This window comes from Pteropus medius, unplaced genomic scaffold, assembly GCF_902729225.1.
Source record: "Pteropus medius unplaced genomic scaffold, Ma_sr-lr_union100, whole genome shotgun sequence".
Taxonomy (NCBI): Eukaryota; Metazoa; Chordata; class Mammalia; order Chiroptera; family Pteropodidae; genus Pteropus; species Pteropus medius.
In genome coordinates, this window is record NW_024347790.1 from 4,456,946 (window position 1) to 4,481,232 (window position 24,287).

The window sequence follows — 24,287 nt, forward strand, 5'->3', positions numbered from 1 at the left end:
ATATATCTGAAAGACAGAAAAACATCTTTTGCCAGAATATGAAAGGAATAAAAGTGTACTTTCTCCATAGGTGTCAATATGATTCACACAGAAATAAAATAACTTCATGAATTTCTTGTAATTAACCTAATATACTCGACTAATATCTTCATTATGAACCCATTTTAATTTTATTTATCATAAAAAATTTTATTTAGATTATTTATTTTCTCCAAAGTATAAAATCTTCTCCTAAAGCCTTTATAACTTGTACCCTAGGATATTTCAGAGGTTCATAAAATGTTTAAAAGACTTGGAACTTTTAAAGATTAAATCCATCAGTATAACCCAGAATCCGGTTCATACTTGAGCATAATTTGTCTGGTGGACAGAAGACATGCAAACCATTGCAACCTACAATAGACGGATTCTTTGCACTTAGTTTTATGATGGCCAAGAATACACACACACATACACACACACACACACACACACATTCACACACATTTGTGCGTTTACGTGTGTGTGTTTGTATTCTGTGACTTAGCTTTTCATCCTTTTCGTGTTATATTTAAAAAGTTACATTTACAAAAAATAATTACATGCCTAAATCACTGTCCTTCAATATGTATCAAGATTTGAGCTACTATTTAAAACTTTTATGCTCGCATTTCTCACAGTGAATTATTAACTCGAGTTCTTCCAGTTACTGCTTCAAGCTTATAGACATCTAATACCAAGAAGAATCAGAAAATAAGATCCTCATGTAATCTTTCTCTCTGACAATTGGAAGGAGACCTGAAGCAAAGAGAAGAGCCATGGGGGTCGAGTGGGGGGCGGGGATAGGGAGGGTCAGAACACCCTGCTATGTATTAGCTACTTGCAGGGGTACGGAATCGAAGGTCATTCATCATCTCTTGCTGACTCATTTGGTGCTTACCAGTTCACCAAGGTCAGGATCCTACAGAAGAACATCGTTTACTCTTTCCAGGGTCTTATTTCAAGTAATGTCTCTATGCAAAGCAGCATGTGTTTAAGGAGTCCAGTAAAAATCTCTGTTTGAGATTGGACAGTCTAGTGTGCTGTTAGCATCAGAGGGCCGGGCATGAGCATTTTGGAAACAGTTGCTAAGGGATTCTAATGCTCGTGATTAAGTACCATTACCTGGGGGCAGTTGGAGGGATCAGACCGGATCATAAAGAAAAAATTAAGAAGTGGCTACCGGGGAAGGTGTAAGCTAAGGCGCGATTTACTGACCGTTTGTGAACCCGCAACAGAAGTCCTGTGTGAGCCCCAAGGAGGTGATGTTTTATTCTGAATAGTAAGAATACAAAGCAGTTGAGCATTTATCCTAAGAATAATTTTAAATTAAAATTTTTTTTTTTAATTAAAATTTTTAAGTAAAAATAAAATTGGAAATGGAAGTCGATGGTGTGTTCCTGGGATGGTGGGGAGCCGTGTGTGTGTGCATTCAGGGCGTGTGGAGAGAGGGACAGGCGATGACATTGGAAGTGTCGGAAGGCACCCAGCCTCTTGCTCTGGGGAGTTATGCAGCACCCTAGGGTAAAGAAAGGCATGAAAGAATTGGACTGATGGGTCGACTGGCTGGGAAATCAGTAAAGAAGATAGTAATAGCTTATGTTGATTGAATGCTGATGATGTGTCAGCCACTCCAGTGAGCACTTTATTTCATCACTAACACAACTGATTATGGTGGGTGCTACAGTATAAGAGGTGATGAACGGAGGCCCTGGTAGGTTAATGCATTTGCTCAAGTTCATACACTTCAAAGTTCATGGCGTTTATTAGACCAAATCGGTACACTTGTTGCTCAGTGAGAGACTTTAGACAATAGCTATGCTAAAAATCTGAGGAAAGTGGCCTGCTGGTCCTAGATCACTAGGCCAAAGACGGCGACGGTGACGGTGGGTGCAAGGCCACCTGAGCCAGGATTGGCGAAAGCTGGGCTGAGTGAGTGTTGGGTCCCAAGAGCTGAGCTGGCCTCAGGTGGGGCTTCAGTGCCATTGAGGAATCAGGAGGGGCACTTGCTTAGTATTAAGTCTATATGAAGGAAGAGATGCTCACAGTACATGAGTGAAGATTATACAGGTGTGAATTGTACCACTCTTTAGATTTTTCTACAGATTTGAAGTATTTCAAAATAAATAGGGTTAGGAGGAAGTGGGTGGGAATGGGCAGCATGCTAGGTTATCCTAAGATAAAGGGCAGAAGCTCTGTGAGGGAGACCAGGAACCCCATACAGGGTTAGACGAGAGGTACCCGGTAAACGTCTGCCCCACGCAGGAACGCAGGTAAAGAGTCACTTCACACACTCAGACACCTGAGGCCGCGTCCTGCCTGCCTGTCCCTTCAGAGATGCTTCAGGTCCTGCAGAGCTGGGAGGCACAAGCTGTATTTTCTACTGGCCACCTTATTATAGACTTTTGCATTAAAAATATCTGTTAAGACTTAACGGACAAAATAAAACCACGTACAAACTCAACATAAGTATGTTTTCTTCAGATGTCAAGCTGAAGAAGGTTAGAGGGTTTATAGCCCCCAAACAGCTGGTTATCTTAATATCCTAGTGTGGCTCTTTCAGTAAATTTATGCAAAGCCCTTTGAACTGGCGATGCTGACTCACAGACTTTTTCCGGTTTTCCCTTGAGTAGAAGTAGTCATTAGCGGTCATATAAGTTGAAAATCAGCCATTCTCTCTCTGCCTCAGGCCATTTGTTTGACAGAGAGCAGTTGTTTGAGAAAATGAGGATTTTGGTTACTAAGAGACCCTGTCCTTTACCCTATCTGATTACCCGCTTTGGGAAGAAGAACTGCTTAGTATGTATTAGATGACTCTGCATGCTCATGGTCTTTTGGAGGATGTTTACAATATTCCCATAAAACAGGTCAAAACAGTTTTACTGGCATTTGCCACAGTTTCTCTCTATTGCACTTAATATTGGAAATATCGTGAAGATGTGACATATACTATGAATGTAATAAGTTGTATTTTAGTGGTTAAAAAAATAATAGTGTGTGTAGCCTGATCATCAGACTCAGTTGTTTCAGGCCCACACATAAGTATTTGGTCTTATTTATTCAATGCAGAAAAGTAACTCCGGATTCAGGATTTGAAGATATCTATACTTTATTGTGAAACAATTTCCCTGACCATTCGTGTGTATGAAAATTACACTGGAAACAGGCCAAGTGCACATGTACTTTCTGACTTTGATAGATGTTATTTCTCCTAAGTTCTCCTAAGTTCTCTTGACTGGTCCTCATTTACTTGTTTACTCATCCATTCATTTCTGCATTTATTCATCAACACGTGTAACACCTTTGCCAGGCATTGGGCCAGATGAAGAATAAAATAACAAGGTTCTGTCCAGTTTTAAGATAAGTCCTGGGGATGTCATGTATAATTCGGTAACTATAGTTAGCAATAGTGTATTGTATACTTAAAAGTTGCTAAGAGAATAGATCTTAAAGGCTTTCATCACAAAGAAAAGAAATTAGTAACTATGTATGGTGACAGATGTTAATGAGCCTTATCGTGGTCATTTCACAATGTATACATGTATCAAATCATTAAGTTGTATACACCTCAAACTAATACAATGCTGTATGTCAACTAGATCTCAATTAAAAAAAGACAGGTTAAAGTATTAACGGTATTAGTGCTTTAAAATTCATTGTTCAGGAGTACACGGGAAAGGGACTGATTGGTTCTGCCAAGGGGAAGTAGAGGGAATGTCACAAGGAGGTTGTGTCTGAGCTGGACCTTGATGGATGAGACGAAATGTTCGAGGGGAGGAAATTAGGAAGGGATGTATGAGGCCGAGAGCACTTGTCCTGTGCCAAGGCAGAAAGAGATTGAACATGGCTGTTCCCTCTGCCTGGGTGGAAGCGAGATAAGGCCAAACAACTATTATTGTCTGAAATTGAAACATGGAGAAACAGTGTCACTGGAGTTGTGTCCCCTATGATACTTGCGGTTCTTGTCATGACCACGTCTTTACCAGGTTCTGAATGAGCTGTTCGGGATATACACCATCTCAACAAACACCAAATAAGGGTTTTCTCTCATAGATTGCTCTCTGAGTGTGGGGCATTTTAAAGGACAGTATGTTTATTAACAAACACCATATGCCTTTTTATTTCCCTTCAAACTGGTGTCAGATGGATCATAGATGTTTATATTTCTGTGCTTTGAAGAGTTATAGGTTTGTGGGTCGAAAATGTTGTGTTTTTAGATTTTAGATCAAACATGATGTATTGGGAAAGTTATCTCATCTAAAAAGCAGGCTGTAAATATAAATTCATCCTATGTTTGTAATATATATGACTGTATATGTACATGTATGTGTATAAATGTTTGCATATATTCTTCAGTGGATTCTTTAGAGATAGCATGTAATCTAACATCATTAAGCTCATAAGTATTTCTATTATAAATTAGCAGTGACAAATCTTAAAAATCAAGGCTGTTCAAATCTGAATTAATTGGTCTCATGATTCTACTCCCCAGATCCGTTTACATTTTAAAATAAAATGTACAGAACTAGTGATAAAAGGCATAATTGTGTGATAAAAATATTGCCTTCTGAAAAGAAAGTCCTCTGAGTTCAATTTAGAGTACTTTGCTCAATTACTTTTAGGCTTTTGATCAAATATTTGTATTTCATAAAGTGGGTATTTTATACTATGTAGTAGAGATTAACTTTTTTTATTGGAAAATTTTACGTCTTGGGTCAGTATTTGCCTCCTTATTTATCATTTATATTTTTGGAACTGACCTTCCCACTTATTCATATTATCTCCAATTCCCCTCTGCTGATCTTTTTTTTTTTTTTAAAAAAAAGCAGTGGACATCCATTAGAATTCTCTGTTGCAGGAGAGTGCAGACTCAACTCAGGCGGGCTTAAGCAAAAAGGAAATTTGGGGGCTCATTTAGCTGTAAAGCCCAGCTGTCAGCGACTGAAATGGCTCATATGTCATTGGACACCTGGTTTCTTTCAGTCTCTGGCACTGCCTGCCCACGTTTGCTTCATTCTCAGCTCTAGGTGGTGGCAAGAAGGTTCCCAACAGCTTTGGGCCGATCTGCCTCCCAGTTCATGTGGCGTTGCCCCTCGTTGGCTCTGAATGAATGACGGCGCAGCCATGAACCTATAGCTCAGGTCGGTGGCCTGTAATCCACTGATGGGCCAGACCCAAGTCACGTGCTCACTGTGGAGGCGGGAGAAAAGTCACCTCCGCATAAGGCCCGTGGACTAAGAATGAGGAAAGTCGTGACTTTGTTGGGACACTCTCAGAGTGGTGTTACCTGAGGAAGAGAGAATAGACGTTGGAAAAAAGAACTGAGGTCTGCTTTTGACAGAGAAAGGGAAACCTGTTGACTTGTGAGCTCTCAGATTCCTAGGAATGGCTAAGGGCAAGACTACTGCCCAGGTACAGGTGAAGAATAAGTCGTTGGAGCCCCTCAGGCCTTCCTCAGACTGTGCTTTGCCCTGTTTTGTCTAGTAACAAGTAGATTTCTATGGGGATAAGTGAGTCTCTAAAAACATATCTTCCTGGGAATGAATATATATACATATACATATACATATACATATATATATATATATATATATATATATATATGTTTATGGGAATATGTGTTCATGGCCATGTATGCTGCCTCTATTTTTTTTCTAGATTTTTAAAAATGATTGAATCTTAGTCTTGTGATAAAGCCACCTCAGGTTGCCATTATAAAATTAGAATGTCGCAGTGTTTTGTGTGTATGCGTGTTTTGAAAAAAGCTCTTATGGGAAAAAGAAGACTAGAAAAACCTATTATGGTCTTAATAACATTTGAGCAGCACTAAAGAGTTAGAGACAGAACAGAGTTAACATTTGTTTTTAGAAACCGATAACTTGTGTTCTTGACAATGACTTTTTTTTTTTTTTAGCTTGAATATAGTATTGTCTTGTTTTACCACAATTTGAGACATCTTAGGGGAATTTAGTGAGATGTTTGAGAATCTTCCTATTGGGGGAAATTAACATATTAAGGTATCGGTTGTAGTTTTTAAGTGGTAATGATAACTTTTGCTTGGACTCTTCATTCAGAGGACAGGAAGATTCATTTGCTAAATTGGGGGGTCAGACACAGTGTATGTTATATGCAGTACTGTTGGCTTTGTCATTAAAAGCACATGTGGTTCACATCTTGTTTCCACACCTTTGTAGTAGTAATTAATTGTCCGTGATGCTTAGCAGCACAGGACATTTTGTAAGCGGAATCGGGTAGACCTGCATAAGACATCCAGTCCTGTCTTCTGTAGGGCGTTAGCTCACCCTCTGCCACATGTTTCACTCAGTTTCTCCAGGAAATGTAAGGGGTGTCATTTACAAAGGGGACTATGACAAACGAGGATTTTGGGGTTGTGTCAGAATCTCATCCCAAACTCACATAAGCAAAAGCAGATCCGTGGCCACCCAGAACTGGAAAAGGCGTAGATATCACTGAAGATGAAGAAGCGTCGGCAAGGCTGTGTCCCCTTCCCAAGGTACTGGATTCTCCCTCAGCACAGACAAGACTTGCCCATGTAGGCAGGGCTGTGACACTTGGAAGCTCCGGGCTTCCTTCCTACCAGACTCGATAATGGAATAAAAGGCTGTTTCTTCCTCTTCACTCTTATCCAGTTCAGAGAACCACAGAGAAAGAAAGACTCGATCTGCTTAGTTCATGTACCACCTTTTGGACCAGTCTCTGGACAAAGGTGAAGTTCTGTGATGGGCTGACTTGGATCGAATGCATGTGCAGGAGTGGGCAGATAATGGGGAGCACAGAGGAGGTGCAGGCAACCGGGGAAGGAGGGCGGGGGTTGTCACCAGTGGAAGTAACTGACTTTCATCTTACATGATGCTCGTATGAGTCTCTCTTTGCCTCCCACACAATGTGCCTAGGAAAGCAGACATCTCTTAGACATTGTGTGTTCTTGATTTTACCCTGTATCTTCCTCATAAAGTAATGGCTCCTCGCTTTAGACATAGATCTAGATGAAGCATAGAGCAGGATGAGAGGGTCAAAGATCTACTCTCCTGGGGAATCACAAGACCTGTATCTTTCAAGGTGTGAAGAGCTAGGCTTCCATGGGACTGGTTGACTGACAGTGCTTTTCTGTTATCTTGAATCTTCACTGCTCCCCCATAAACCCGTGCTTTCTAGTTTCCCACATATTTTTTATGCACCATTTCTTTCTAATAACACAGTATCTTCTGAGCATATGGAAATAGAAATCCAAAGAAATTAGACCCAGGGTCCCAGAGCTAGGAAATGGCAGAGGCGGGATTGAAACCTGATGTCCCACGTCCCCTGTACCACACCAGGTGTCTTATGTTCATATAAGCATCATCAGCATTCACTGCTAAAAGCCTACACCTATGTTTCTTTACTTGCAATGGGTGTCTTAATTGACAGGTGTAAGGCTAGCATGTCGATGTTTGTCCTTTAGCAGCAGAATCACCTTGTCACTGTGAGCCCACACTTCAAAGGCGGACTGCCTGAATTCCAGCCCTTGCTCCCAAACTCTCCAGTTGTCTGACTCTGGGCCGGTTACTTATGCCCTGTGAGTTTCAGTTTATCTTCAAAAGAGAAAAATAAGAAGTCCGATTTTACAAAGCCATTAGAAATGAAAGAGATGATATAGATGAGAGAAAGGTAATTCGTCAAATATCATGGTTTACATCAGCATCCTGCCTGGTTCATGGTAAACTCTATAAATATTGGCTCCAATAGTGGTAATATAGCAATCAGGCTGGCTTATTATAGGACAGTGTATATGGTGACAAGATATCCACAGGTGAGAGAGATATTCGTGATTGACAGATTCTGGAACGTATTAAGAAAGAAGTTCCTAAGAGCTGTAAGCCATAAGAACTTTACATTCAGTTTTGACTTTTTTGGGAAGAGTTTAGGGTTTCTTATAATATCAAGTTTATCATTTAATATTGTCTGCCTTTGGAATTAACATTATATAATGAATCATTGGGCACACGTGAATATAACGTATTTTAACACAAAAACAAGGACATCGTGTGTTTTGTTGCTTTTAAAAAGTTTGTATCCAGTGTTAGGGCTGAGTCTTGTTATATTTTTGTAGGTTTTTAAAATCCTTGGCAGTTCACTGGGACTTCTAAATGTTTAGATTTTACATTTCTATAAAAGTACCACAAATATTCTTGCAAATTAGTATGCTTGGGGAGAACTGGTGGAGGCAGGGGCAGTTTGCCAGCAGAAAGCTGAAGCTGGTGAATTTCAAATGGCCTTTATTACATGAGTATTTAATAAAGTATTAGCAAAAACCTAGTAATAGAAACTCATGGAGAGTGAAAAAGACATTATTCTATAATAGTTACTGAATAGCGACTCTGTCCTATAGTGTAGTTGGCCCTTGAACAATACAGATTTGAACTGCACGGGTCCACTTATGTATGAATTTGAAAAAATACAGTAAATGTATTTTCTTTTATGAGTTTCTTAGCATTTTCCTTTCTCCAGCTTAGTTCATTATAAGAATATAGTATATAATACATATACAAAATATGCGTTGGCTATTATCAGTAAGGATTCTGATCAATAGTAGGCTATAAGTTAAGTTTTGGGGGACTCGAAAGTTATACATGGAGTTGCCAATGCATTGGGAGGTGGGGCAGGGGCTGGCGTCCCTAACCCCTGCATAGGTCAAGGGTCAACTGTAGTTCCGTTTTAAATGCTTTGAAAAATTGCCTTATCTGTGTTTAAGCTTGCCATTGTTAGGGAGAAGTGAAAACTTAGGGCCTTCAGAGGTGAGAGTTTGAGACATTTATTTCTGACTTCAGATTTGCTTTATTGTTTTTGCTTGATTCAGGCACTACAGGGGAATATGTGTGCCACATATCTGTTCTGTCTAATATTTGTTCACATTTAAATACAACTTGGATATGTTGAGTATGACCTTAAACTAATACGCATGTTTAAAAAATAAACTCTCTTTAAAGAATTGAGACTTCCTTTCACTTCGGTTTCAAGACTCCAAAATTAAAAATACACACTTAGAAACAAATCAAAATGAAGAGTGTTACAGCATCAATGAGATAATTATTTATAAATATTAATAATAATATCTAAATAAAATGACCTTTAAATCTGTTCTATTAACTAGAAATTGATAGAATCATTCATCTGGCTGATGGGAATTTATGTCACCACAGAGTCTCGTTATTCAAATCATTTTAAATTAAGTAAACCTATAGATTCTTGGGTTTTCCATGTTTCTTAATATGAAACAATGTAATTATATCAGTCAGTGTCAACATTTACACAATGTTGCTTGAAATACAAATTAAAAAATCAGTCATTACTGCTATCATTTTTCACAATGATAATTTGGTCTGCAGGGGTTGTCGTCTGAAGGTCTCAGAGAAGTAGCAGAAACTTAGAAAGATCCGCCTTCTCAAACACATAGTCGGTCACCTTACTTCTGCTGGTTTATGTTGTTCCATATTAAATAAACAAGATGAATGCAAATTGAAGAACGTGCACTTTGGGTCAAAATAAAATGACTACGTATGAAGAATAGGTGAGGATTATTGAACTATTAACAGGAACAAAATGTTTTATGAGGAACATTTATTTCATTAAAGTTAACGGGTTCCTACTTGCTAAGTAGCAATCTCTTTACACATACACATCACCACCACCACCACTACCACCACACACACACACAATGTGCTCTCCAGTTCAGAATCAGAGTGTTGACTAGACGATCATATGGTTACTCGTCTTTGTACAAATGAGGTAAGGAAAGCATCAGTTATTGGGAGGGGGTGTCGACAGTTACCTCCCCCGCCACCCCCGTCCAATATACAATACAACACAGTGCTTGGTGTCATCTCTGACCCCAGGAAGCTTACAGTTTGCAAGAGGAGCTAAAGTATGTACATAATGTGTTTAATGAAAGTGGGAATGTCTTAAATAAGAAAACAAAGTGTTGTAGGAGTTGCGTGTTGGAAGATTGTGATCTTACTAGGGAACCACAGAAGGAAAGTGGGAGGAATTAAACGTGAACCTCCAACAATGAGAAGGAAGGGCATTCTAGGGACCAGGTGACAAAGATACGGAAGGAGGAAAAGCATTATTTCTGTAGAAGAATAGTGAGTCATATTTTGCCTGGCGTTCGGGGAACATTAAGAATTAGTGGCAGGCAAGTGTGCGTGTGTGCGTGTGTGCATGTGCGCGTGTGCGCGTGTGCGCGTGTGTGTGGGGGGGTGGAGGCTGAAGGAAAGGATGGAGAGCTAGATGCCAAAGGACGGAATCAGAATTTAGAGAGTGGGGCAAACGGCTTGGGAGTATGAGCTCCATTTGAGAGGGCTGCCGCAGAGGTGGACCCCTCTGAGCAGCCATAACTCGGGGAAGGCTGGGCGCATTTCAACCGAGGAGGTGAAGGATGTGGGGAAATTTGTTCATTGCAGCCTGGAATTTTGAGGGACATAGAGAAGGTAAGAAAGAAGTGAGAGAAAAGAAGGAGGTGGGGGGAGTGGGGATTTGAGTTGGGAGTAAAGAATTCTGGAACTTGATGAAAGTGAAAAAGGGTGTAGATGTGGGCTGGGGAGATACGCTACATTTTGAGTAGTGACCAAGGGAAGCTGTTTTAGTCCCAGTGCAGTCACCATACCTGGAGTTTAGGTGGTAAAGACATTCACTAAAGACATTTAGTGAGGGGAAAGTACAGAAGCCAGAGCACCCTTTAGAGTCCTACAAATCACCTGTAAAATACAGTATATGTAGTGTTGAAACCGTCCGCTGTACAGGACGTAGCTGGCTCGTATGTGTTGTGTCTGTTTTGAAGCTAAAGTCCCATCTAACACAGCAAGATGACCACCCGGTGAGGACAAAGCTGTGGGAATGATGGAAGAATATAGTACCTCATCTCCTCTCAGATTCCTGCTGGGGCGCATGCTCACTGCAATTTTTTTAAGCAGTTTTGAGGATATAGAGTTGAATTTGGGTAAGGTCAAGATGCTGTCACTTTACTGTATTATCTCTTTTTCATAGTAAATCTGGAGGAACGGAGGACTTTACCTTTGTGACGTCAGTGCCCACAATCCCGTGTGTGTGTGTGTGTGTGTGCGCTCACATGCGCAATACTTGCTGTCAGTGATCTTCAGTGGTTTTTAAATCATTTGAAATGGTAATATAGACACTAGCTATACCTTACTAGTCTTTGTTAGAGCTTAAATAGTAATGGAACTTCTCATATTCATTCTCATTTAGGAAACATTTATTAAGTAGCCGATTTGTGCATGTCTGTCGTCATATAAATACATGCCAGACCCTGAAAATCACAGAGATGAATCAGACAGGAGTCGTGTCCTCAAGGATCTGATTGACCAACAGAATCTTTTTTTTTTTTTCCAATTCATTTTATTTTATTTTTTTTCAGGTTAGAACAGGGTCGCAAAAAAGATAGTGAGTTTGGAGGTTTATTCCCTCATTTTCCTATTTTATTTGTCATGGACGATAGAAACACTTTTGGTCGAAAGTAAGAATACTGGGTGTGGGGGATGCATATATCCTTTGGATGTAAGGGCTGGCAGAAATTCATTGAAATCAGAGTCACTGTTTCTGCTTTCGCTGCGCTCAGTTCTCAGGCTGTAAGGACTGGCCTTGGTGTTGCCATGGGGATAGGGACTTAGAAGGAGCCACCATTAGCAAGTCTGTTTGAAGCTCGGAGAACCTTTGAGCCACAGGGAAATGGTGCTGGAGAAGCCCGGTAATAGAGTCCTGGGGGACTTTCATATTTCAACTGCCAAATCTTGCAAGGCGGGCGGCAGGGGAATAACCAAAATATAGAGCAGCAGCTGAGTCTACATTAAGTATTGAGTCTACCATTGTAGAGAGAAGTGGGGAAGAGGCGGGGAGAGAGAGAGACACACCTTCCGGCAGCTGTGTATTCCAGTTGTGACATGTACACAAACAAATCGTTGATTTTCTAGGCCTCACTGTAGAATGGATTTTGGCCAGTCGAGTAGCTACAAACATTTTCATTGCAATGTAGACTAAATGGTATGAAACAAATATCAGCGACTTTAAATTTTCTACCTCCTTTTAGCAGAATATCAGAAAACATGATTGTATATCGTGAGATCTGGAGAGAGATGGAGCTCATAGATGGCAGGAATAGTAGCCTTCACTGTCTTGTAGATTGTGGTACAGTTGATATTTATCCCGTGACCATTGATAAGGGTGTTCTGTTCTCTTGAGTATAAGGGGGATGCTCCAACGAGCTCATGGACGATGAGCTATGAGTTCCAGTTGAACACAGAGCTTTCTCCCCACACTCCAAACCCCACACCACCTTCTTTCTGTTTAGTCTGTAACGTACTTGGTCATTGTTGTTGATTAAAACTTTGATTTCGGGGTCAGATAGCTTTTTTTTTCCCCAGTAAACTTTTTAGGATCTTTGGGTAAAGATGGGATCACAGCAGTAAAATTTAAAGCTAGAACTCAAGGATTTCTTCAAAGGATTTTAGTGTAGCAGTTTTTGTTTTAGTTTGGTGTTTAAATTTTAGGATGATGCCTTATTGAATACTGGTGGTTTTCTTTTGTTTATTCGTAAATACATGCATGGCTATGTTTGAAACGTGCTTTAATGGGAAAGAACGATGTTAAAACTCTTTTAGTTCAGACAAGTCCCTGAAACTTGATCTCCCCCCCGCAGAAGTGCCACTTGTGAATTTTACCTTTCTCTGACTTGCATAATTTTATAGAAATTATTTGGGTCATTGTTGACAAAGATATTCTTCATCGATTCTCCTTGGATATAGATTTGGCTTTAAGAAAAGACATGTCCTGAAGATTTTATCCTTATGCTTGTATGTACAAGTTGGCATGGCTACGGGGTCCACTTCCTCCACTGGCTGGAACCGGGGCTATTTATAGTTTCTTTTCTTGGCTTCCAAGTTAGTGTATCTGTGTGTATTTATGTGAGGGAGAGCTCTGAGGCCATATAAGACTAGTTTAGAAACCTAGTAGCCTCATTTGCCTTTTGCTCTCTGGAAGGAGAATGATATTATGTTTTGCCAACATAGAAATGTAACAGGATGGAGTGACAAGACACATCACTCTAGCTTCTCTGAAACCACAGATGACACAGCAAGGCATGAGACAGTCTACACAAGCAGTGGAATCATCCTAAGGACCGGGGACCGGGGCATCTCACTAGATCAGTTGCACTAGATTAAATCTTTAGTTCTCTTTGTAGAAAGGTGACACGGTAGTTAGAAATGCAAACCTCTCTCCACCTCCCCTGCTGTCAAATTCATGTATAACTTTTGACTCCCCCAAAACATAACTACTAACCTACTGTTAACCAGAAGCCTTACCAATAATATAAATAGTCGATTAACACATATTTTGTATGTTGTGTGTAACATATGCTGTATTCTTCCAATAAAGTAAGCTAGAGAAAAAAAAGTTATTCAAATCATAAGAGAAAATACATTTACTATATTTTTTTAAAAAATCTGCATATAAGTGGACCTGTGTAGTTCCAACCCGTGTTGTTCAAGGGTCAGCTGTATCTCTCACTTCCTTGTCTCTTTCTTTGATTACCAGAGGCATTGATGCTTTCATTGAGGCCGGTGATGTCCCATTAAAATGCCAGGGCAGGCAGGCTGATGGATGGAAAGAATATGGGCCAGACAGGACTGGCCTTTCATTTGGAGTGTTGCAGTCACACACAAGTCACACCCGAGGTGATATTGTGAAGGTCCATCTCCCTCATCTCCAGGGAACATTACATCCTTCCTTCACAGGGCAGCTATGAGAAATGGGGATAATGTAAATGACAAGGAAGTGTCTTTGAGATCAAATCCTGAAAACTCAGTAAAGAAAGAGAAGAAAATGGAGCATAGGCATTCTTCTTCAAGATTAAGATTTTTGATTAAAAAAAAGAAAAGAGAGAGAGAAAGAGATCAGATGTATCTTTGAGATCCACTTCCCTTTCCTCTGCCCTTGGCATTCCTTGACCTGAGTCATCTTGTCCTCTGAAACTCTGAGTCAACGCCTGGGTCAAGATGACCTCACCTGTCTTCTCCTTTTTTTGATGAAATGTCCCTCCTGGTAAAAGCCAAGCTGAGACTTTAAGAGATTCTCAGAGTCAGTAGGCTTCCCAGTGGGTAGACGTAAGCCAGTAGCTTGGGTAAACCTCTTTACCTTTTCGGCACTTGCTACCATTGTTTATAGAATTCTGCTGAGGTTTAGCCTTCAGAAATAATTACTGACTCGTGGTGCTCTTTTGCCATTTTTTAAAAAAATGGCCACGAGTCATAGTTTGGAAATTCGAAGTTAACTTTAAACAGCAGCCAAATGAATCCTAACACCTCGTGTGACACCTGTGGTCATTGTCATAGCACTCTTGCTGGCCTTCGTTGTGCAGGCTGATTTTAGTATCCAAGAGCAGGTCTGCGGGGGATGACAGATGGTAGGGAGCTTGTAGGAGTCGGCCGGGTGACCTGGAGAACGGCCTCCCCTCAGCGGACTATTGGGGGCTGCCTTCCCTGTGGCCCGCTTGTGTCCAGGGTGCTTGTTTACCATTTTTGAAACTTAGATAGAGGAGCTACAAATTTAAGAAGTCAAAAATCAACATTTTATAGCACCGTAATTTAAACTTTCAATGAGTTCAGTTATAATCTGATGTATTCTTTCCCCTAAGCTGAAAATCATACATGCTTGTACTAGAACATGTGAAATGAAGCAGAAAAAGTAAAAATCACTCAACCATTTGTTCTCTTGGGGCCCTCCTGCCCAGATCTCTTTATCTCAGTCTCACTCACACACACTCACATGCATGTAATCGTCACACACAAATAAGTAGTTGAGAAAATGGTATGCAAATAGAGGAAACATCCTTTTATTTATTTATTTTTTGTTAATAAGAGGCAGAAGAGCAAAGTGGTTGAGAGATAATCTATGCATTTGGCCAGACCTGTGTTCGAGTCTGCTTTGCAGTGAAGTATTATTTGATGGTGGAAGAAATTTTCAAGCCTCCCTAGCTCTGCGTCCTCGGGAGAGTTCATCACTGTAGGGTACCAAGTGCTCGTCTGTGGAGATGGCACTAGTACAGAACCTACCTTGTAGAGATGTCGAGAGGGTTGTTATCCATGACAAATGCTTGAAACAGTGCTTGGCTCCTGTTAGCTATTCTACAGAACGTGCCGCAGTGGGGTTAGTTATTTGGGTGTTGCATTCATCTTTTAGGAAATCATCTTTGTATTCACTGTAAACCTCCCACAATGCCAGTCCCAGGATAGATGTTCAACTTATACTTGTCGAATTTAATGGCATTGGGTTAAAAACTGCAAGAGAAAGGCAAGACTTCTTGAAAGGATGGCAGACCTAAGATTTTATCGCTGAGTCTTCGGGGTTATTGAAAGTATCAAGTACCTAAGTTTAAAATATTACAGAAGACAGTTTTTTTTTCTTAACTTTCTAAGTCAGTTTCCGATCGACAGAATTATTGCAAATATGACAGAGTTCCAAGTGACCATTATTTCACCTCTTTATTACTATCTCATGTTACTATGGTGTATTTGTTATAATTAATGAATGAATGCTTATATAGTATTATCAACTAGATTCCATATTTTATTCAGACTTCCTTTGTTATTCCTTAATGTTCTTTTTCTGTTCCCAAATCCCATCCAGGACAACACATTATGTTTAATTGTTATGTCTCCTTAGACTCATCTTGGCTGTGGCAGTTTGTCAGACTTTCCTTATTTTTGATGACCTTGACAGTTTTGAGTACTGATCATGTGTTTTGTAGACCCTTCCTCCAGTGGTGTTTTTTTTTTTTTAAATTGAGATATTATTCACATACCATAAAATCCACCCTTCTAAAGTGTATAACAAACTAAACTTAAAATAGTTCTTTGGTAGCTAGATTTTTGTTAAAATTTATTAACAACATCAGATTACTTAAACTGTAAGCAGAGTGCTTCCAGATAGGAAATATGTTATTTAAATTCCATTTATATAGTGAGCTCAGCTGCTTCTGGTGAGCATTAATTTGAGCAAGGTTATAATGCATTTTGGCAAAAGGGAACCCGAAGGTCATCTTGGGTTTGCTGTTGCCCAGGAAATGTTGAAAGGAATGAATTTGTTCTGGCATCTTGGACTGTTTTGGACACTGTTTTAGCAGGGTACTTGTTTTTATATACTAACTGAAATAGTACTGATGTCAGAGTAGCTTGCATTTGGAAAATAGAAAGGAAAATGGAAATACGTCTTTTACCTTGACGAAAGCCTGGCAACAGATGGGCAGAGATTATCAGAAGGTAGAAATTTGGGCGTGTGAGTGGTATTCCCATTTTGGCAGCTTTGCTTGCATACTCATTCATTCATTCATTCATTCATTCATTCAACAAATCTTCGTTTAGTGCCTACCGTGTGCCAGAAGCTGATCTGGGTTCTTGGGATATGGCAAAGAACAAAACAGATAAATTATGCCCTCATGAAGTTTATATACTGGTGGTGTAGACAGTGAACAGAGAAATGTGTGTCAGGTGTGATAAGTGGTTGGAAAAAGCATGAAATGGGGTCAGATGATACAGAATGGTGGATGGGAGGTGTTCCAGAAAGACCTCTTTGAGCTGACATTTAAACAGAAACACGGATATGTATATATGACTAAAAGTGTGTCTACAACATGGAAATTATCTTTGGAATGAAGTTCATTCGATCAAAATCAGTCAAAAATAACGGAGGAGCTTTTATGCAGCTCACCATGCTCTGGTCTGGGGATTTAATGGTCAGTAAAATGCATGGTCTCTGCTGCTAGAGAACTTCCTGCCTTGAGTGGGAATAGAGTGTGAATCAATTAAATATAAGCCTTTTCCAGATGGGAGGTGCTGGAAAGGGTGAGTGTTGGGAGCTGGGAGCCGTGAAGGGGAAGAGAGGGAGCTGGTCTAATCTGGGTTGTCAGGGAAGGCTTCCTTGAAGAAGGGACACTTAAAGCCAGCAGAGCAGGTGGAATGAACGTAACGTAAAGAGGGAGGAAGGCCAGTGAGCCTGGGCACCGAAGCCAGGGAGAATCGTGGGAAGAAATTGCAGTGACAGCGGTGGCTCAGAGAGAGTGTTACTAAGGATGACAGAAGTTCTAAATCATCTGAGCCATCACATTATTGGAAATGACTTCTTTTACTATCATTATAAATGCCCAGTAAATGGTAGTAAATGAGAATAAGTTAACCTGAAAAAGGCCATCCAATTGACTTTTTTGGACATTTTTGGAATTTAGAGTGTGCATTAGATTTTTCAATGGAATGGGCTATTTTGTATCAAATTTTGAATACTTTGTTCAAATGGCCAAAAATGAATAAAAAAAAAGACATCACGTGACAGTGTTTTAAAAATCACTGTGTTAATAAAAAAAGATTCTTTTTAGGAAGACAATTTTTAACTCGACATAGAGTTCATATATATATATGTGTGTGTGTGTGTGTGTGTGTGTATTAAATATCACTAAGTGAAATTTGAGAGTAGATATTTAATTGTATAACAGAGTATTCTTAGAGGCAAAACAGCCCTCAGAGAACGTTTTTTAATCTAATAAAGCGAACTATCTTTGTTTAAAGCTTTTCCTCTAGGACATTCAGTTACTTAACGTTGTGCCTCATCTTTTAAGAGTGTTTTGATATGACATGCTCAAAGTCAAATGACTTTATAAAGACTGAACAATGCCTCTGCTAAGGATGCAAAAACGCCTAATCTCTGGCTTTTAAAATGTTTCTGCCTTTTTAGGAAAATCAAGACATGATTGTGGGGTAGTGTTAAATGAAGGGCATAGAACAGAGAGAGGGGGTGGGTGATGATATTGGGGTGATAGTGGGGGGGTGTGGTTCTTGGAATGTTGAAATTATGTTTAGATTATGACCCCTCCAGGCAGCTAGACAGCAGACCTGTTTGGTGATATCTGATGATCGCTTTCATATTTCCCTTCGTTAACAGCAAACATACCACCTGAAATTCCAGTTATTATTTAAATTCTTCCCAGAGCCTTGAATTTTAACCAAACTTTGAAACTTAGGACCATTTCGTTTGTGTATTTATTTTTTTAAATGATAGTAGTATATGTTCATTTTGGAAAATTTTGGAAATATAGGGAAGTAGGAGACAAATATATAATCTCATCATTAGTATCATGATAGCATATGAATGGGCTGTCTTAAATGAACATAGTTTCATTATCTTTTTCTGATTATAAAAATAATATATTCTTAATATAGAAAAGAAAGACAATATATGATATAACCACTGTTAAGATTTGGGGCTATTTCTGCTGTGTATGTGTGTGTGTTTTACATATTATGAAACTTGAACTCAGATCAGTATTAGGACAGACTCTGGAAAGAGTTAAGGATTACAAATTAAAGGTTTCTCTAGTAAAAAAAAAATCTTCACAATAGCTAATTCTTGAAAATCTTGGGCTTTCACATTTTAATAATAATCTGGTATTTTCAAAATGGCTCATTTTATGGTCTCATTTGTGCCTCATTTTGAATGAGAATTTACCTTCATTATATGTCATTAAAATATTTGCTAAGTTATTCAAACATTAATTCATAATTGCAGTGAAATTTGAAAATAGAGCAAAAAGGGGGACAATCACATATTACACGGTTCTCCAGATGTTGTATTTTTATATCCTTCTATGCTTTTTGGATGCATATACATGTGTTTGTATGTATGTGTATTTTCACACAAAATTATTTCTTATTATTTGTATTGTCCCATAGTTAATTTTCTTTATTAAGTGGAAAATTATGAACGTCTTTCCATTTCACTCAACAAAATTCTCTGTTAGTATTGTCAGTATAATATTTCATTTTATAATACTATGTACTGTACTTGAAACAATTTTTATTGAAAGCCATTTGGGTCGTCTTCATTATTCTCCATGGTAGAGAATAGTGCTATCAAATTCTTGCCTGGAGGCACTTTTCTACAAGTTGAATCGTCGAGCATTATGAATATGAATATTTTTAAGGTTTTTATTACATATTGACAACTCGTCCTCCTGGAACGGTGGATCAGTTTCCATTACCCCCACATCTGCCCTCACATCTTCATCAGTACTTGGCTACGGAGGCAACGGAAAGCGTCTCGACTATACCGTTGACCTTTGAACAACATGGGTGTGAATTGTGTGGGTTCACTTATACACAGAGTTTTTTCAATAAATACTGTAAGCGTATTTTCTCTTCCCAATAATCTTAATAACATTTCCTTTCCTCTCACTTACTTGACTGTAAAAATACAGTATATAATACCTACAACATACAAATTATTCATCGACTGTTTCTGTTATTGGTAAGGCTTCTGGTCAACAGTAGGCTTAAGTGGTTACAGATTTGAGGAGTCAAAAGTTAGGCTCATATTTTCAATTGTGTGAGGGTCACCTAACCCCAGTGTTGGTCAGTGATCCACTATACCCTGGCCACCTTGAAGCCATATTTTCAGACAATTCAGTTCACAGGTGTTCGTGTTAAACTCAGCACGTGGCTGCAGACCCCAAGCAAACAAGATGGCAGCGACTTCAGATTTCAATAGCAGAGAATGGATAAGGGAGCTTTGGGAATTCAGAACCTGTTCATATTTACTTCCATGTCGTGACTGGTGTGTGTGCCCCTCATATGGAAATTTAGTCTCCGTGAGGGTGTGTCCTCATCATGCACAACAAAGAATGAAACTATTCAGTCTCTGAATCTGTATTTCATATTTATTTATTTATTCATTCATTCATTCATTCATTCATTAAGTTTATTGGAGTAACATTGGTTAATACAATGATATAATTTTCAGGTATACATTATATTTTGACATCTATATATTCTATTGTGTGTCCCAGAGTTCAGTTTCCTTCCGCTACCATATATTTGATCTCTTTTACACTCTTCACCCTCCTCCTACCTCCCTATATTTGACCCCCTTTACCCTCTCTACCTCTTACCTCCTCTCCCACCCACTACCCTCTGGTAACCACTAGTCCAATGTCCATGTCCCTGAGTCTCTGTTTGTCCTGTTCATTTGTTGCTTTTAGGTTTATATCTTACATATAAATGATATCATGTGATTTTCAACTTTTTCAGTCTGGCTTATTTCGCTTAGCATGATTATCTCGAGGTCCATCCAGGTTGTCACAAACAAATTAAAAAATAAGAATCATATGATCATATCAATAGATGCAGAAGAAGCCTTCGACAAGACACAGCATCCATTTATCAAAACACTTAACAAAATTGATATAGAAGGAAAGTATCGTAACATAATAAAGGCCATTTATGACAAGCCCTCAGCCAACATTATACTTAATGGTGAAAAACTAAAAACCTTCCCTCTAAGATCAGGAACAAGGCAAGGCTGTCCACTATTGCCACCGTTATTCAATATAACATTGGAGGTCCTAGCGAGTGCAATCAGCCAAGAGAAAGATATAAAAGGCATCCAAATAGGAAACGAAGAAGTCATATATATTTAGTAGTAATTATTTAAATTTGGAGATGTTCTCTGACTTAAAAAATTAACTTAAAAAAGATTTAAATTAATTTACAAAGATTATATATATACATATATATATAATCTTATATATATATAATCTTATATATATAATCTTATATATATATATATAATCTTATATATATATATATATAATCTTATATATATATATATATATACATATATATACACACTCCAAAATTTATTTTTGATACTGCCACATTTAAAATCGTTTGCTCTGCCTTGGATTTTCCCCTGCCCCCTTTGTTTTTCTAAGAATTACATTTTTATGGGTCTGTAATTCTTAGAAGTCAGAGATTACATTTATTTTCCCTGGGTTTCCCAACACTTGATGTGGTCCTCCCTGCCTCTGTGTGGACGAAGAGATGGTCCTGACCCTCTGTCTACAAGAAATGTATAGGAGGTGGTTTGAGGAGACCTATCTTTCTGCAAATGGGGTTTCCATCCCTGTTCCTTGAATAAGGCTTTTCTTTGTGTGAAATTAGTGATTCACGTGGGGTTCAAACCTATGATCTTCTACTGCTGCGTATAAGCTTTTCTCAAACAAGCTGTCGATTTGTTGAAATGGGGTCATCATGGTGAGTGTTGCAGATTGGGCTCTTTGAGAGGTGGACTCTGAGACAGTGTAGCAGACTTGATTCGACTGATTCTGTTTTTTAGGGTGTACACTTGGGGTCGACACACAACTGCGAGGGTGAGACAGGAAGCAGATCATGTGGAGAGAGAAGTTGAGGTGCAGTACAGGAGTGATAGCTGCCTCAGTGACTCAGTGGGGAGCTCTGGAGCCTGGGTCTTATTGTCCCACCCTCCCAGGTGAGCCATCAGATGGGGACCACCCACAAAGGGCATGACGTTGGTGGGGGCATTTTCATCCAAGAGGCAACAAGCGATCTAGGCAACACCTGCCAGGGTCCACTGCAGTAAGCAGCAATCATCTTTGGACAAGTGTCCTTGTGAACTGTACAAATGAAGAAAGGATGATTGACCCTAGGTATGGAGATAATGATGTTTACCTTATTAGTTAAACTCCAAGAATGACATTTATTGAACAGGGACGGAATGCATTCCTAGAGTGTGTAAATACAAAACAAAAAGAGATCAAACGAGTTGCAGCTTTAATACTGAGCCTGAGTCTCCGACATTAACAAGTCTGTAAGGGGAGGTGGTTTCTTGTAAGAGCGTATAACACTTTTTCTCTTGGCCGATGGGGAGGAACTGACCCTGGGTCCCTCTCTCCTTCCTACTGTGAATCGAAAACCTTAAGTACCACACATGTCCTTCTTCATGTGGGATTCCGGGTGAGTGGCCACAGATGAGAAAGGCCCAGCAAGGCCTGTCCACTGCACGTAGTTGTGCTGGTTGTGAGAGCTGGCTCCTACAAGGGACCTGCTAAGACCTGCAGGCAGAACCTGAAATTCGGCCAGTCCTCTGGCTGGAGTCTAGAGGAAGAGCTGCTTCTTTCTAATCAGTCTCCCTAGAGGGGATCCACTTGGCTAATTTACACAAAGCCAGTATGTGCTGGTCATAGCCCTGCTCAGAAATTCTTGAAGACCATTTTAATTGTGGTGTGTGCGTTCGTGATGAGCGTGCTTATATGTGCATATAAGTCTGTGTGTATGTGCTCATGCTGTGTGTGTGTGTGAATGAGTGAGTGAGTGTGTATATGTGTGCATTAAGGCTCTCATAAAGCTCAGAGCGATAGTCGGGATGCGGTAGCTCATAGAGAAGCACTAGGCTGACTTTCTTACCCCCTGAGCCTCTTCACTGTTGAGGCTCCTTGAGGCCCATCACTCCTGTCTGTATCCTCTGTGCCCTTTAGAGTCGTAGGCTTTTAATGAATGTTAATCAGAAAGGGACTCTCACGCTGGCTTCGTACCCGTGACCAGGGGCGAGAAGATCCATGTAATAAAGGAGACGTGTTCACGTAGGTTTTCTCTAATACAGACGGTCCGAGAATACGATGGTGTACGAGCAGCTTCCGGTCCCTCAGGTATATTCCCTCCAGCCGCTCTTTCAATAGAAGAGGACCCAGGGGCTCACCTGCTGTGTTTCCTCTCTCTGCTCCTGACACTTAACCCACCCCAGTCGCCCTGCCATGTCGGAGGGTCCTTAATCCAGACTTGATGGGCGGATGTCATGGAGGACTTCCTGGAAGAAGCGGTGTCTTGTTGGAACCTTATGATAGAATTTGGTAGAATTTATCCAGGGAGAGTTGGAGGAGTTGGTGCTAATGAGAGGCGGGGCTCGGGGGGAGATGGGGAGATGGGGAGACTGTTTCAGGAAGCGTGGTGTGTCTGAGAAACCGAACGCTAGGCGTTAATAAAGGAAGCGCAGTCCAGATAAGATGGGGCTGTATCCTAAAAGGTCTCGAGGCCATGTTTAAGGACTTTGCATGGAGGGCGATAAGAAATAGAAAGGGAATTTAAGCAGGGCTGGGGCATCATTAGATTTAGTTTTGGAAGATCATCTGGTGGCAGAGGAGGACGCTTGGGAAAAGCGTGAACTAGAGGTACCAGTAGCTTTCTTAGGTTAAGGTACACCGAGAGCGACACAGTGCTGGCTGTGTCTCGAACCGGGGCAGCGAGGAGAGAGATGAATTTGCGAAAGATGAGGAGGAAGAACAGATGGGTCTGGGTGTTCGCAAAGTATTTTATATTCCTTTTCTCCTTTGACTGTTGAAATAACCATGTAGATAAGTATGGTGGGAATTGCGATCTATCTTTTGTGAATGAAGAAACAGGTTCAGAGAAGCTTAATGAATATTCCGATGACATGGAGCTGGGAAAGGAACTAGAACTTGAGACCAGTGGCCCTGTTGAATTGCTTCTTTCACAGCCCTGTGCTTCTTGTTTCGGTGACTGAGGAGGATTAGGAGAAAATGAAACACCTCCAGATCTAGTCTTCTTGATCTCCACTGTGGTAAAAAGGACTAAAGTACGTTCTAATATAAATACAAAGTTACAAGTGAGAGAACTAGACCCGAGGCAGGAATCTAGGATGGTAAATGCCTGAATCCTGGACGACCATCTTCAACCATCCACAGATCAGGAGTGACTTCTTCTGTTCTCCAGCAGAGACGGAAGCAGAGGTGAAGGTCAGAGGCACGCCACGTTACTCAGTTGGGCTTTGGACCAAAACCCCAGTGGATCTGACACCTTGAACCTTTGGGGATTCTTTGTCTATACCAAGTGGGCCAAAGTGGCTTCATTTTTAAAAATTTGGTTTCAAAAATAGGTCACTGAGGTGAAATTCAGATAACGTAGAATTAACTATTGTAAAGTGAACAATTCGGTGGCACTTAATACATTCACGATGATGTGTAACTACTGCCTCTGTCTGGTTGCAACATATTTCACTCCAAAGTAAAACCCCTTCCCCGTTAAGTAGTTTCTGTCAGTCTTTCTTACCCCCGGCAACCACTCATCTACTCTCTGTATCTTCTGGATATTTCATATAAATAGAATCATAATACGTAACCTTTTTGTGTCTGGCTTCTTTCATTTAGCATAATGTTTTGGAGGGTCTTTCATACTGTAGTATGTATCAGTACTTCAATCCTTCTCATATCTGGACGATATTCCGTTGTATGGATGGATATACCACCATTGCTCACTTCATCCGTTGATGAACATTTGGGCTGTTTCTACCTTTTGGCTATTGTGACTAGTGCTTCTGTGAATATGAGTGTCCATGTACTTGTT

General features: G+C 39.9%; 1 protein-coding gene across 4 annotated transcripts in view; it reads left to right on the forward strand.

Annotated features, from left to right (window-relative positions):
* The window catches only part of CACNB2 (calcium voltage-gated channel auxiliary subunit beta 2), a 309,505-nt gene that overhangs the window by 16,443 nt on the left and 268,775 nt on the right, over positions 1 to 24,287 (forward strand). The gene's annotated exons all lie outside the window — the stretch shown is intronic.